This window comes from Emydura macquarii, unplaced genomic scaffold, assembly GCF_026122565.2.
Source record: "Emydura macquarii macquarii isolate MOO-44397 ecotype Brisbane River unplaced genomic scaffold, CSIRO-AGI_Emac_v2 contig_2473, whole genome shotgun sequence".
NCBI classification, from domain to species: Eukaryota; Metazoa; Chordata; order Testudines; family Chelidae; genus Emydura; species Emydura macquarii.
This window is the reverse complement of record NW_027132610.1, coordinates 10,243,747-10,259,443: the sequence shown is the minus strand read 5'-3', so window position 1 is coordinate 10,259,443 and position 15,697 is coordinate 10,243,747. Positions and strand designations below refer to the sequence as shown.

Below are 15,697 nucleotides of genomic sequence, written 5' to 3'. Positions count from 1 at the left end.
AAAGAGGGAAACAATGATCCATTTAGTGAATGAGAATATTAAATTGATGACTGGTATCTCTAAAACTTTTGAAAAGTTCTTTGTGTATATATAATATAATGTGTCCATAACATATATTAACTAGATAATTGATCTAGCCTGTAACTAACTACCAGAGTTTTCCCTTAACGTAATTTTAGAAACAAGTCAGGATAGCCAAACTCAGGCCTATAGCTATCATAATCTGATGGCCTTAGCCTTATTTAGTACTTTTAATTGATTTTGCATTTATATACAAAAGATAAAAGCACCTATTATGTGCTTTAGATTAGTTCATTGAAATAACTGATTTTTCAGTTTGCTGACAGTTCCCTTTCTCCCCATTGACACAACTGACCCAAACCAAAACCAAAACTTTTCTGAATTATTGGAAAATCAAAAAAGTTATAAAAATTGTTTTGTTTTGGGTATTTTTAGTCTTTTAAAATAAAAGTAAAGGAAATGAAGGGCTAGATTCACAAAAGTGAGGAGGAGGAGTTGATGATGCTCCTTCAATTATACTTAGTTGCCCAATGATTAAGATGCTCACCTGGGACGTACAAGACCTGTGTTTGAATCCTCGCCCTGGAGCAGGGATTGGAACTCAGGTCTCAACTTCTGCTGTTGAAGCTGTTCCAGTTTCTGTGTCAATTTAGACAGTTTCAAAAAAATCTTTTGTTTTTGTTTGTTTCAATCAAAACAGTTTGAAATCAACATGAATTTGCTAAATGTGTTGGTTGACCCAAATATGCATTTTTGGCCAAATAAAAAAAGTTGCCACTGAACATTTTTGCCCAGCTCTACTTTAGATGACTTTGACGGATCATAATTATTATTTATGTTATTGTAGTGACCCGAGGCTCTAATCAGGATTGTAGTAAATGCTGTATAAACACAAACAAAGGCATAATCATTGACCTAAAATATTCCAAAAAAGCATTTAATAACTTATGGTCCTGAGTCTGCACAGGCTTATGTATGTTCATAATTTTACACAGGTGAATAGTTTTATGAACTCTGTGGTTTACTTGTGTATGTAATTAAGCATGTGCAAAAGCCTTTGCAGAAGAGCAATGTAAAATTCTAATCCTGCAAATGTACATCAGAGGCCAGATCTGGCAAACAGTTAGTAGAACGACTATTAAATCTCATACTGTAACATCATTCAGCTGGGGCTGGTTAATGAACCAACAAAAAATAACCTTTTTGTGTAGACAAGGCAGGCCAAAGTTACATGAACCTATTCCATCTTGTGTATCCTCAACAGAATTGTTGATTAAATTTCAGTCAGTAAGACCTCTGCAGACTGAGTGAATGAACTCAGTGTTGGTGAGGTCATAATTTGAAGGCAATAGGATTGCAAAGCCTTTCTGAGGGTAAAGTTTGGCTTGCAGAACCTTCATTGCTAGTGGTGATGCACAAATAGGAGAGAGACCAATTTGACTCTCAATTCCAGGATGTTTGCAGGATTGGCAGATAATGCTAATGGTAATGCTATATATGATGTTTGTTTAGAAGAAAAGGGTGGAAATTCTTGGAAGATCCAAAATACAAATCTCTCTCATTGAAACAGTGGAAAAAGCAAAGTAAGGCCCTAATCATGTAAACTTTTGGGCACATACACATGAGTAGTCATGTAATCCTGTAAACTTTTGGGAGGGTCTAAAAATTTCTTTGCATGACCTCGCAAACCCTTACTCACATGAGTAGTCCACTGAGATCACTTGAACTTCTTGTCTGAGTAAGGATTACGTGTGAGTATTGGTTTGCAGGTTTAGTCTCATGGTCTGTGTCATTACTGAGCATTCAAGCATTAATAATTGTGTGCTCTTCTGTCATACAGGTAGATATTTAGAGAGTTTTAAAAATATATATTAGTTTAGTATCCTGTCATTACTGGAGCTCTTAGATATTTTTGATATAACTTGTAACCTGCTGTATCATTTTGTAGTATGGAGATGCTCAAACTTATTGTTTAAATCTGCATACCCTCTATAAGAGAAACAGAAATTTTTGGGAAATACGTAGCTTTTGGAATAGTAAATTGAGTTCATTCACATCTTGTAGAATAAAACTGGCTCAGAGATATGAAACAGAGTGGAATAACTGGCCAATCTCAGTGTTGGAACAGGCTAAGGGTATGCCTACATTAGAAACGTAAGTTGACCTAAAAAAGATGGACTTACCGCCAACGCAGTAATTACCGCTGTGGTTCACATCCACACTACCTGCCTTGGGTTGGTGGTGCATATCCTCACCAGGATTCCACTGACCTAAGAGGAGAGCGAGCCTGGTTTCTCAGCTCTGCTGGCAGCTCCCTGCTGGGAGCCTGGCTGCCCCACAGACTCCTGGTCTTCCAGCGGGCTTCCCCTTCCTCTGCTCCCTGTTCCCCGTGGGGAAAAAAGGAAGCTGTTGGGGCTTCTCCCCTCCCTGTTCCCCACTGGGAGCCAGGGGAAGTCCCCCAGGGCTTCTTGCCCCCTAGGGAGCAGAGTCCAGCTGCTCTGGCTTCTCTGTTCCCGCCCCATCTACTCCCCGCTGGGGAGCTGGGCAGCCTTGTCAATTTCGCAGCTCACCGAGGTGGGCTCACCAGCCAGGAGCGCAGGGAGTGGTTCTGAAGTTGCCCAGCTCTCCAGAGGGACAGCTGGGCTCTAGCTGCCCGGCTTTCTTGACAAGATTGCCAACAGCCAATGTAAGGGACACAACGTCTACCCAGACACTGCATCGCCCTAATTACACCGACACAAGCCTTACATTTCTCATGGAGATGGAGTTGTTATAGTGGTGTAGTAGGACATTTATATCAGCGGAAGTGCTGTAGTGCCTTAAGTCGACCTAACTATGTAGTGTAGACCAACCCGAGTAGTGGGCTGCTTCTGAAACTGGCACTAAGACTAGTGCTGGTGTGTTAATGATACAAAATTGTTTAGACTAGTCAGCAGTATGGGGCTGTGGTGAATTTCAGAAAGATTTAGCAAAATTATTTAGTGAACATGAAAGTAGATGAAATACAATATTTTGCAGTAACCCAAAATGTATGTTAAAAATGACATCTTACATGACTAAAAATATTATTGAGGTTCCTTGTTTGTTTTTTGGTTACATACAGATACAGTATGCATAGGACTATTTCAGGTTTTCCCCAGTCAGCAGTAACCTCTCATGGAGGGCAGTCTTCCACTGTTTGTGGTGTGACCCTGTTTGTGTTTGGGGAACGGGGTTGGCTGCACTATTAACCCTGCAGACCAGAGTGTGTGTATGGACTGCTATTAGAGAGGGGATGGGGGAAAGAGGACTGTTGACAAAATCCCAGCGGTCGACAGAGCAGACCTTCTCAGGCTCAGAGCAGATCATCTGTGAAGAGCTGTTTAGTATGGCATAGAAATAGCAAGGGCTTTAAGAGGGAGAATAGTTTAGGCACCAAAACTGAGAATTTCAGTTGCCTTCTATGGCCATTGTGTTCAGTTAACTCATTGTCCAGTTACAGAGGACTCTTTCTTGTGAGACCATTCTATTGAAAAACACGAATGCCTATTTTTAGTTATGAGAGAAAACTATGCACCTGTAATATGACTAAACTTCTTCCTTTTTCACTAAATTTAGATACATCTGACCCAATTATCAAATTGGAAAATCTCCCCTTAAATCCCGGGCTATGATCTTGTCACACTTCTCAATGGAGCAAATACATAGAGCAAAGTTAAGAGACCCTTGAAATATCTTTGTGCCTGACTCTAAGCCATAGTGACTCTGGTGGTCCCCAATATGGAAAGTAAATGAAGATGTGAAAGAATCCTTCTTCAATTTAATCTAATTTAAATGTTTACTTTTCCTGTACAGAACAGAGCTGTTTTTAATTCAGCTGAATACTATGAAATACTAACCATATGGTACTGTTATTTAGAAAGTCCTTGGTAGACTCCCATCCCAGAACTCTTTTCTGCCTTGATGAACAGTTCAGTTATTAAACGAGATAATCCTGGAGGACATCAGCAATAGGCTAAGCAACATAATTACCTGAGTTCATTAGAAAACCTAAGTTTAGACTCCTGAATGGCTTGAAAAATGGAAAATGTTACTTACACATGAAGCTTAGAAAGACTTCCGAAAACAATACTGCAGGACGCAGGAGAGAGAATTTCTATTAAATAAAATCTTTTAAAACAATGCACTTTATGAGCTGCATACATGCATAAATGTTGTCACAACCAGATCAGATTAATGAACAAATTAATATGAAAATGAATAAACAGTGAAGCATTTAAAACGTTCTTTTTAAAACAATTTTTCTGCAGCAATGCTGTGGCCATACTTGTCGAGGTGTGTAGAGATTTCTGTTTCCTTCCCCTATTGGGATGAGAATATATACCTACTATACATGTTTAATTGTTTTTTATTAATAGTACTAGTGATAATTATTTCCTTTTAAGTAACAGTTAAAAGAAAGAAAAAAGCCACAAATTATTGGCTGTAAGATGTCAGCCATTTTCAAATAAGGACTTGCAATAATTTTTAACCTTTCATCCTTCCAAGTATACAGACTCACCAGAATAATAGCTGATGGACATAGTCTTCATATCGTGATGAAAGTATATTTCAGGTTTGAGTGTACCTCTTAAAACTTACTGTGTTGTACTCTTAATGACTAGCTCCTCAAAGATTTTGCTGTTAATTTACTTTGATAAGACTAGTTTATAATTACTATATTTTATCAGTATTTGCTAGTTACATACTTTTAAAGCTGTGCTGTCTCATTGATATTTTTAAAACAGTGTATTGAAGCTGATTGTTGATGTAATAGCTTTACTAATTTGCTATAATTTTTACTAGTTTTGATGGTGTGACGTTTGGCCTCTAGGGGAACCATGATGAGATACCTTTAAATAGGGCAAATCCCCAAAGAACTGGGCAGGCAGACCCCTAAATACTGGTGGTTTTCTTCCGTAAGATATACCAAGCCAGCAACAAACAGCATCTGATCACCTCACTGGTTATTCAGAAGGTAAAAATACAGTTTCCTTAAAGCCATCCAGCCCTTTGGCTAGCACCCAGACAGCCAAGTCAAATATGATAGGGATTATTGAATCTTTTCTATCAATATGTAAGAAAAAGTTCTACCAATCCCAAAGGATTGGATGCATTACCAAACAGTCGATGAATAGTTCAGATCTTACCCAAATACATGCTTAAAGCCAATGCTTATTAACTAAACTAATATGTATTTAAAAAAAGAAAAAATGAGAATAATGGTTGAAAGATCATTATACATACACAGATGAAAATAAAGTTCTTAAGTTAGTTTCAGAGTAGAGATGATAGCTGAGCTTCAAAGTTTTTAGTTTGAAAAAGGGTCTCTGGAAATTACCCAAACAGCTTGGGGGTTATCAGTCCTTGTTTAAAGCTTCTTTGTTAGAAATCTAGTCCAGAGAAATGAAGACTAAATAGTCCATGTACAGAGTTTGTTCAAATTCTCCCATGAGAATTATCAGGATGATTCCAGGTTGGTGCTGGGATCCCAATCCTGCAATCCAAACTTTCCCTGACAAAAGTTGGACAGATTTGCGATAAAAAGGATCAGGCCCAAGGCTCCTTTTATAGTCTTTTAGTAGGCTATGACAGTCTCTTGTCAGCAAACATCACAGCAGGTAATCCTTGAGTGCATAAATATTTAATTACCTGTGGCTTTGAAGTATCCTCTATTTTATTTATTCACACCGATAACTAGCTACATTAGTATAAAGTAATCAGCAATTTACAACCATTCACAGTTAGTTACTACTTAAACTTCAAAGAGAAATAAAAACAATAGTATTGTTACATTCAAGTTCCATCTAAATGTTAATATCATCTTTTGATTTTTTAACTAACAGACTGTAGTGACACAGGAACTATTTGGTTACATTGATAATCACTAGCAAGATTATAGTAATTACAGACATATATCTACTTCCAAACGCTTAAAAATGCAAGATTTAACCTCAAAGTCTTAGCTATTTACAATGAATGGCACTAATAACCATTTTAATACCTTTAAACGTGTCCTCAAAGGTTGAGTTTGGTTTATTTCAGCCTGCTAGGCTCAACCCTTCCTGGCCCAGTGTCACAGATGGTTATGTGAAGAATTTTAAGTAGAAATCCATCTGTTACTGTAGCAAAACCTATTCTTAAGGCCACCTGCGATCTGTGTCCAGGTTCACCTGTGTTAACAGCCACTCAGGCCTGGTCTACACTTACCTGGAAATTCGGCAGCAGTCAATGGGAGTTATGCAGAGTAGTTTGTGTAACTCCCGTCGATTGCTGTGCTTCTGTTCTGCATGGTGTCTTCACTGCACTGTACTGACGGGAATGGTGTTCCCGTTGACACAGTGCTACACCACTTGAGGAGGTAGTTTTACTAGGTCAACTTCCTGATTGATTGAGCGGGTCTTCACTGACTGCTCAGTCGATCCAGAAAGATCAATCTGATGGCGGCGACTTTGTTGCCATCAATGTAGACATACCCTCAAATGCTTAAACGCTCCCCATGAATGCATTTCTGACCACTTTCAAACATGCAATTGTGTAAATTTACATTTTAATCAATCTTTGGAGAGGTCTGGCAAGCTGCTTCAGAATAATGGATAGTGTCTAATGTGAAAAATGATTATTAAAACTATTTAACTTTTAAATTGTGAAGCAAAAGTTATGGTTTATCTGTTCATTCTGATATATTTTTTAAAACTGAATATATCAGAAACAAGTAGGTCTGCTGGACTATCCGGGAGTGCAAGGGGCAACTAAGGAGTGTGGTGGTTTGTGTACCCCATGCACAAGGCCTGAAAGGGTTAATGTGGGCCTGAGTGGCCAATTTTGTTGTCAGGCTGCACCTAGAGGTGGGGCAGGCTTAGAGATGAAACCCATCTGGGGACTTGGAGGAGCTGGATAGTGATTATAAAGGCAGGAAGTTTTGAGCAGAAGTTCTAGGGAGAGAGTCTGTAGTTACCCTCTAGATTAGAGAGAGAGAGAGAGAAGAGAGCCTTGGGATGTTATCTGAGTAGTGGAGGCTGGCAAGTGGCCAGGAGTGACAAAGAACAGCTACTCGAGTGGAGCCGGCAGTGGTGGGAAGCCCTGGTGTAAGATAAATAAGATAAAAAACTTAAAGAATTAGAGATATTTTAAGTTTGGTTAAGGAAATATGTACGTGTTGTAAAGAAAATCCCTGGCTAGTAGGAAAAAGGAAGGCCTTGAAAATAAATAAGTGGTAAGGCCAGAAGGAATGAAGTAGGGTGGATGTCTGGCTTAAAGAATAACTAATGAGGTACGGGAAAGTTTCTAAAAAGAAGACCACTGACCTATAAGGGTTACTACAGATGGTTTTAAATAAGACAAAGAGAATTTGTTTTAAAATGAGGGGTGAATTGGTTGGGGTTGGTCCTGCTTTTGAGCAGGGGGATTTACTAGATGACTTCCTGAGGAAATCCTAATATTCTGTGATTCTATGAGTCAACAGGGCCCTTTCCAACCCACACACCAGCGGTAAAAGCCTATGTGAATTCAGGTGCAATGGAACTTGTTTTCTGAAGGGTATAAAAAGTAAACTCTTAAAGAATTCATTGCTAATACTTACCTGACCATGTCGGAGCTGACCAAAATGGGTCTAGGCACCCCCGGATTTAGCCTGTTTGTAAGTATCTTGATAAAATGCTTATAAATGTTTTGTTACTGTTTGGATGCAATCAGTTGCTTCTTATTGAGGTTTTTAAAGGACTGTTTAGAGTAATTGTATAAGTACCATTTGGATTTAATAAAGGAATTTATTGTTAAATTAGTGCTTTGTGGCTTTCCATATTAATAATTTCAACTATTTATAATTCCAGCATTTTGAAGACCCACAAAAGAATCCCAACATTAATTTCAATTGCTCTAAACGCCCAGAGCAACTTATCTTCTGGGGTTACTATAATTTCTCTCCTAAAGGCAAATTCAGTAACATAAGGGGAATAGAGGGTGGTACTTTAGATACCTATGAATGCCACTTAAAATTTAAAGAATAAGACCCATGGGTGACCCTGGAAAGAATGGTACATGTAGCAAAGGAATGAGTGCAAAAAACCCACAAAGATAAGCCCAGGTGCCACCAAGAGGAATCAGCTGATGAATGTGTCACTTTGGGAGATAAGTAAATGATTTAAGGAAAGAGAATGAGAAGTTAAAAGGAGCTTTTACACAAATTAACACTGCAGAGTTTAGAGGGAATTAAACAACCATAGGTTGTGGAAATGTTAGTGTTAAAAAAGAGAGTGCTTAGTTTGATGATAAAACCCAGTTATGGTAATACAACTTGGTACAGTGACAGCGGGTGGAAGCCTCATAGTCAAACAAATTATACAACAGGGCAAGGTGGTAGCTACTAGTGCCACTAAGTTTTGTCCCCAGGAGCCTTTATAACCATTCTGAAGGAAAATAGGCCATTCCTTTGGGAAAAGGGCCCGTAAGTAATCCGTTGTAAATGGCTGCTGCAGGCAGAGAGACAATCTGATTGGAATCATTTTATTGTGGACAATTTAGTCAAAATCACTGAAAGGAAATAAGGGGTTTCCACTGAAACTTGACTGCCTCTGAATGTACAAGAAGGGCATGTAATCTGGGAACAGTTGTGTAAAAAATAATTAGAGCAGTGCAAGGGATGTGAAGCAAAAATGTTTTTTTTTTAAAGTAGCTTTATTTGTGTAATTATGGAAGGTTTTAAGGACCTAAGCCAACACTGCTGGTTTGTAAAACCTTATTTTGTATAATAGTTCCAGAGGGGTAGCCGTGTTAGAGAAACTGCTGAGTTAGAAATGATCTGCAAATTTGACACATTCAAACTGGGTTTAAACAGAGACTTGGAGTGGCTATCTCACTACCAAAGGTAAATTACTTTGCTCACCCATTCTCACCTCCTACTCAATGGTCATCATTAGGTCTTAAGTACTGGACTCCACCTCCCCCATTGTTCTCAATGCACCTGGATATCTATAAGATGCCTCTGTGTTACCTATTTTCTGTATTACTGCATCTGAAGAAGAGAGCTGAAGTCTCTCGAAAGCTTATGCCTGCAAATATTAAATTTTGTTAGTCTTTAAAGTGCCACAGAACTCTTGTTGTTTTTCCTATTTTGTATGTTTAAAATAAATTGGCTTTTTCAAAATTCCACTAAAAATCCATCTGAATCTTTCATTCAAAGTTGCAAAATGGATGGACATTTTTTGCCAGACATAGGTAGCTAGTGTTATTTGGCATTTAACCCTTTGGGTATTTTTTCTCATCTAAAGTTCAATATCCTTCTTAAATAAGGACCGGAGGATCGTGATTGTGGCAGGGGCAGCCAGAACCAGGATAGTGGGAAGAAAGACCCTGATCCTTTCTCAGTAATAAAACAGCAGCTAAAAGAGCTGCAGAAGAAAAATGAAAAATTGAAAAGAGAGTGCACCTCTGGAGTAACAGCAGGGTAAGGTGCACAAGAGAAGCAGTGTTGGAGAGCACGGAGTCTTAAGGTGGCTCTCAGTAATCGGACAGTCACTTTGATAAGAGCACATGGGAATTCTAATTACAAAATAAACAGTTACACTTCATGTGAAAATTGATATGGCTAATGTTATAGCAAATAATAGTGCAAGTTAAACTCTTGGAAGGAATGTGCATTCCCCCCAATAGAATATGCAGTATATACAGTAAAAGGGGTGAAAGAAATGTAAATAAAACATGCTACTTAATTAAAATCCTATAAAAACTCTGAAGAGGAGCCACGATAGTTTTTCTTTTTCAGATGGCTGAATGCTTTGGAAGCAGAAGCCAATCCAGTACCAAGAAAGATCAGTGAATACATACCCCCCCAAAAAAGTGCTTAATCACTTAAAAATCTTATCCAAAAGTTATGATTAACTATGGCGTACAGTAAATGTCATTAGGGAGTGAAAATCTATATGGTGTTTTGTAAGTAAAAAAGAAGAATTAAACCAAAGTTATATATACAAGATTGAAATGCCCTAAACTGGAAACAAATCTAGCTAATGGTTTAGGGTAAGACCTATTAAATGTTGTGCAACATGTATGTAGATGATATCCTAGTGCATACTCCAGCCAGGGAAAGCCATTTAAAAATGTTGGAAGCCATGCGTGAGGTTTTAATGAAAGCTGAAGTGAAACTAAATCCAAAATAAAGGCCCAGCTGGTAAAAGCAGGAGACTTCTTTCCTGGGACTAACCCTGCAACCTAGCTAGCAAGCTCCAGACAAACAAAAGGTTAAAGTGATTTTGATGCTATCCCTCCCTACTCAGAAACAACACTGCAATCTGCTGGGCATGATAGGCTTTGTCATGATTTTGTCCCTGATTACACAGCCACTGCTGCACCCCTCTACCAGCTCCTGCAGAAGAAGTGTGAGTGAGAATGGACCCTTCAGCATACCCAAGCAGTATAATTTAAAAGAGGTTGTGGCATAAATTCTACTCCCTAGCACCCCAGATTATACAAAACCTTTGGGACCATTTAAACACATCTGCAATGGCTACACTCGAGACTATCATGATAGAGAAAAACCTAGTGTTTCTACTTCCAGCATACTGAAAGGAGTTAAAATGTTGTATACCCACCATGAAAAAAAATGTATTGGCTGTGTGGTGGGCCCTGACACAGTCCAGGTACCTGGTGGAGTTGGGATACATGAAACTATACACTGCTCTCTCTCCTGTAAAGACTCTTTTATCTGGTAAAATTAAAGATGGTACAGTGTCTAGTCTTAGCTTGACACAGATGTGCTGGCTGCTGGAAGAACACCAAATTGCAGTCTGTCCTCTTAAACAACCCTCACCTCTGCAACCAGGTTTATTAATTGATGGTACTCTATGTGAGTGTCCTTGAGAAATTGCCTCGAGGGGGCCCTCTAACTCTTTTACCCCAAGTGCAATACATAATTTAAATTCTGAAGGGCTGCAGCAGGAGGGTGTGACAATATATGTTGAGGGGTTGTCCTGTCACCAAAAAAGGACCCCAAGCGTAGGATTAGCAGTTTGGGCTCCCTCAGTTCGGGCTGAACCTGTGCAATACAGATGGAGTACACATTCAGCCTTGCATGTCAAATTGGCTGCTGTAGCAGAGACATCATCATTCTGTAATAAAGGACAAGCACGGGCTGGTGTAAAATATTCAGACTCTCAGTGGGTTTGTGATGCCTTGACAACATATCTCCCTTGGTGGAGTATGAATTTATTTTGCAATGCAAATCCCGAGCCTTTATGCTATCAATCCAACTAGCAAGTAAATTGGGTATATCAGTGATATATGTGGTTAAGCAAGAAAAACAGTGGAGGAAGCTGCTAAAGAAGCTGTGGCTGGCGCGGGTCCGGTCTGTGTCCCGCCCTCTGATTATCCAGTCCTTGCTGTTACCATGTGAGCACAAGCAGAAAACATTTGATTTAAACATTACAATAATCTGATCCAGAGGTATCTGCTCTTGAATGAAAAATAATGCATGGGGAATTAAACCAGCTAAATGGTAAATCAGAAAATTGGTGGCTCAATGAAGGGGATGATTTACCTTACCTGCTCTGGATTCAACCACAGCCCCTTAAAAAGGAAATGTTAAGACTGGTGAATGATGTGCCATTAGGGGCTCACCAAAATGCTTATGCCATTTTTCAACGACTGATTAAGATAGTCTGGTGGCCTGATTATAAAAAAAGATGTAAAATTTCTTAACAATTGCCTGGTTTGTACTAAAAATAGTCCAGCAGAAAAAACAAAATGTGGATTTATCCTGGCATAACATTTCAGGGATCCTTGAGAGAGATTGCAGATTGACCATGTTGGGGAATTACCGCTTACAAAAAGGGGCAACACATTTCTTGTAATTGTTGGTGCCTTTAGTATATGTATAGAAGCCTTGCCTCCAGGAAAGCCACAGCTCCTGTTACAGTAAATGTATTAGTGGAGTATGTCTTTTCGAAGTGGGAAATGCACCAGACCGTAGAGAGTGATTAAGAAACAACCTTCACCAGGAAGGTGATGAAAGATGCTTGCATCATGCTGGGAATAGAGCAAAACTTTCATATACTGTATTACTCACAGGCTTCTGGCTTGGGAAAAAGGACAAACAGAACAATCAAAACAATGTTGAAAAAAGTGGGGTGTGTGTGTGTGAGTGAATCAGGCAAAGATTGGGATGAAAAATTGCTTATTTTTATGGCTTTAAGGGGGATCCAAAATAAACAACTGTTGTTCCTCCCTTTACTGCTGTGACAAGCAGGGAAATGAGACTCCCAGAACATTGCTTTGCTGTCCCCACGCCAAACCTAATCAAATAAATGTTGGTCACAGAACAATGGGTAAGATAGCTGGGAGAAAAAATTACAAGATGTGTATGTGTCTTGTGCATAGTAGCAGGGGCAGGATCATGCCAAAATGAGGGCATACTTTAACAAACAAGCCCAAAATGTAAATTGGCAAATGTGGGGCAGATTGATGGTGTGCAGTTAACTGTGGAAAAAACCCTGTTTCCAGCACCAAGGTGGGGAGACCCCTACTATATAATAAGCTGCAGGGCTGGCTTTTTGTGTCTGGTCTGAATAAAAGCAGAATCTAAAAGCAAGGATCGAAGGCTACATGCTATTCGATTAAAATTGTTTAGAGGTTCCCACGAAGGCAGCACCAGAAACTGTGTTTTGATTTTCAGGCTGTTGGTAGTGTACACAGAGACTGAAGTGATTGTGCATGGAGAAAGTAACTCAATAGGTGAATAAATAACAATCGAAGTTTGGGGATATGAGGAAGTCTTTGTTATTGAAGTGATAGCTGGAAGCCCATTTCAGTTATGGTGCAAAATAAACAATGCCACTGGATACCTTATGCAATTCTTCAAGTGGCCTGAGGACAAGCAAAAGCATGATGATTGTGTAAGGATTGGCAATCACATAGCATCAGTCCCTTGTTTAGGAGAATGGTACCTTGAATTTTCCATATGTGTATGCTAAGCATGAAGGGCATTACACATGTTTTGTGTTCCCTGTAAAATGTAAGCCCTTGTTTGATCAGTGATATGTACCCTTTTCGGAATCAGGAAAGATGGCAGAAATACCATACATTGAAAAGAAAAACTCAGAGGGCCCATTGATGGATTGGTATTAAGGCTCCTTAAAGAAGTTTTGTGCAATGATATTCAATTTATACATGTACCTGTGGTGTTTAATTTGATTTCATTGTGTTTGCAAAAATGATTTTGTCTGCCAGAGCTTTGCCAATTGTATGGCAAAATGATAAAGGATTCTTGGGAAGACTTTGTTAGAAATGCAGAAGTAAATGCATCCAAATCAATTCAAAGGCAGTGCCAACCGAGCCTATCTGTCAGTGATGTAGCAGGGTAATTTGGAGACGGAGCATCAGTCTGGAACCAGATGGACACTGAGACCCTGTGGGAACATGACCAAGCCTTCCAACACATGGTGGCCATGGACACAACTAAGCCAGATAAATGAGCAAAGCGAAGAATTCATTAATCAAGAACTTTGAATGTATATAATACACGTGATGTAGTTAATTTGTTTAAGAAGTACATCATAAAGTGAATGAAATAACCAAACCAATGAGGATCATCAAAAAGAGAAAATAGCCAGGGTCATGACATGTGTTGTGTATGGAGGGTAGGCACTAGACAAAATCAAAGCCACTCTAACTGTTTCAGAACAAGGGAAACTGCCCTCTTTTATCACGACAGAGAAACAGAAAACTTGGTATGGCAAAGAGACTATTGATGGGTGTTTTAAAAAAAAAAAAAAAAGAAACGCCTCACAAGGATCCGATACCATGGGGTTAATTGTGAAAAGGATACAGAACTCCTTATCCTACTCACACTTGATGATTGCTTGTTCCATTCATTCCCTCTGAAGCACCTGGCATTGGCCACTCTTGGAAGACAGGATACTGGGCTAGAAGGACCATTGGCCTGACCCAGTATGGCCGTTCTTATGTTCACTGTCCATCTCGGTAGTTGCAGAACACCAGGTCATTCAAAGTATTGTTAAAAGACTACCAGTTGGAGCACTGCAAGGCACTGCAACCTGTAAGGTTTGAAAAGAGTTTGTTTCTCCTCTTCAAATATTGTGGCAAGATAATGACAAGGTCTGGAAAGCCTGGGACTTGTCCTGTTGCTTGTACCTGGGGGACACTTATATAGGCAGGTGCAATGTCTTGCAGAGTTGCTGGAATGGGGGTTTGCTTTAGGGGAGATATCTCTAAACTGCACAATACAGTTGAGATGCTGAGGAACTGGTGAAGTAAAAACAGTTTATGCTGGGAGTGGTAACGATTGTGTGGTGGCTGGAAATAACAACTTTTGGTGTGGATCCAAAGACTGTTCCTGTGGTTGGCCAGTGTTGTATTTCTCACTAAAATTCACTGCGATGATAAATGAAAAGACTTTACATCCCATACCCATTTTTGTAATGTAATTGAATTACAGGCTGTATTCAGCTTACAGGAGGAGGCTGCAAAAGCAGTACCCAAGTTGGGACATCCTATCCTTCCCTGGATTCTGGATTTTATAAGTTTAATAGGCAGGAAGAGGGAATTCAGGAGTTAAATAACCTCTCCTGGTGGGAATAAGCATACCATGTGGGATTATATCCATGTTAAAAATTGTCGATCAAAGCTTAGGTCGTTATCAATATAACTGTGGAAATTGTAATTTTGGTTTTGTATTGTCAAGTTTATTAGATGTACAAAATGTTGCAAAATCAAAACAAATATATTTTAAAATGCTTAATGTAGTAAATCCCATGTAGTATATAGGGTTTTAAGATGGGAAATGTAGGATAAATGTGAAATTAAAAAAATGAGAGTTGGCTTAAATTTGGTTAAGGAATTATATACGTGCTGTGAAGAAAGGCCCTGACTAGCAAGTAGAAGGAAGGCTTTGAAAATAATAAATGGTAAGGCTGGAAGAAATGAAGTAGGGAGGATGTCTGGTTCAAAGAGTAACTGAGATAAGGAAAAGTGTCTTAAAAGAAGGCCTCTGACTGATAGGGGTGTCTGCAGACAAAGAAAATGTGTCTTAAAATGAGCCAACAGGGTCCTTTTCAACCCACACACCAATGGTAAAGCCTATGTGAATTCAGGTGCAATGGAAGAACTATTGGTCAGCAAGAAGGGGAGGAAAGGCCTTGGGAAGAAAGGAGGTGGTAAATCTTTCCTGGATGAAGACTGGAAATAAGGGTGAACTGTCTCAGATTGGTTTTTAGCTGAAGTCAGTATTTGGCAGTGGCAGCACTTGTTTGTTGAAGGGCATAAAAAGTGAACTCTTAAAGGGTTCATTGCTAATACCTGCCTGACCACGTTGGAGTCAATCAACATGAGTCCAAACACCTCTGGGTTTAGCCTGTTTGTAAGTATCTTGATCAAAGGTTTATAAGTGTTTTATTACTGTTTGGATGCAGTAAATTGCTTCTCATCCAGGCTTTTTAGGCATGTTTAGATTGGGATTTAATAAAGGAATTCATGGTTAAATTAGTGTTTGTTTCCCATATAAATAATTTCAAATATTATTAATAATTCCTGCACATGGCAAAAGTGCAGGAGCTGGACTCCCAGGGAGGCAGCCCTGAGAGGCGTTTAAGTGAGAGGATGTAAAGTCAGGCCCAAGGAAGTTGGAAATGGCCTTTTGTGTTTTATT

The 15,697-nt window shown here is 39.2% G+C and overlaps 1 long non-coding RNA gene across 2 annotated transcripts in view; it reads left to right on the top strand.

Annotated features, from left to right (window-relative positions):
- Window positions 1-15,697, top strand: part of LOC137162980 (uncharacterized) — a 36,620-nt gene that overhangs the window by 9,202 nt on the left and 11,721 nt on the right. The window lies entirely within an intron of this gene.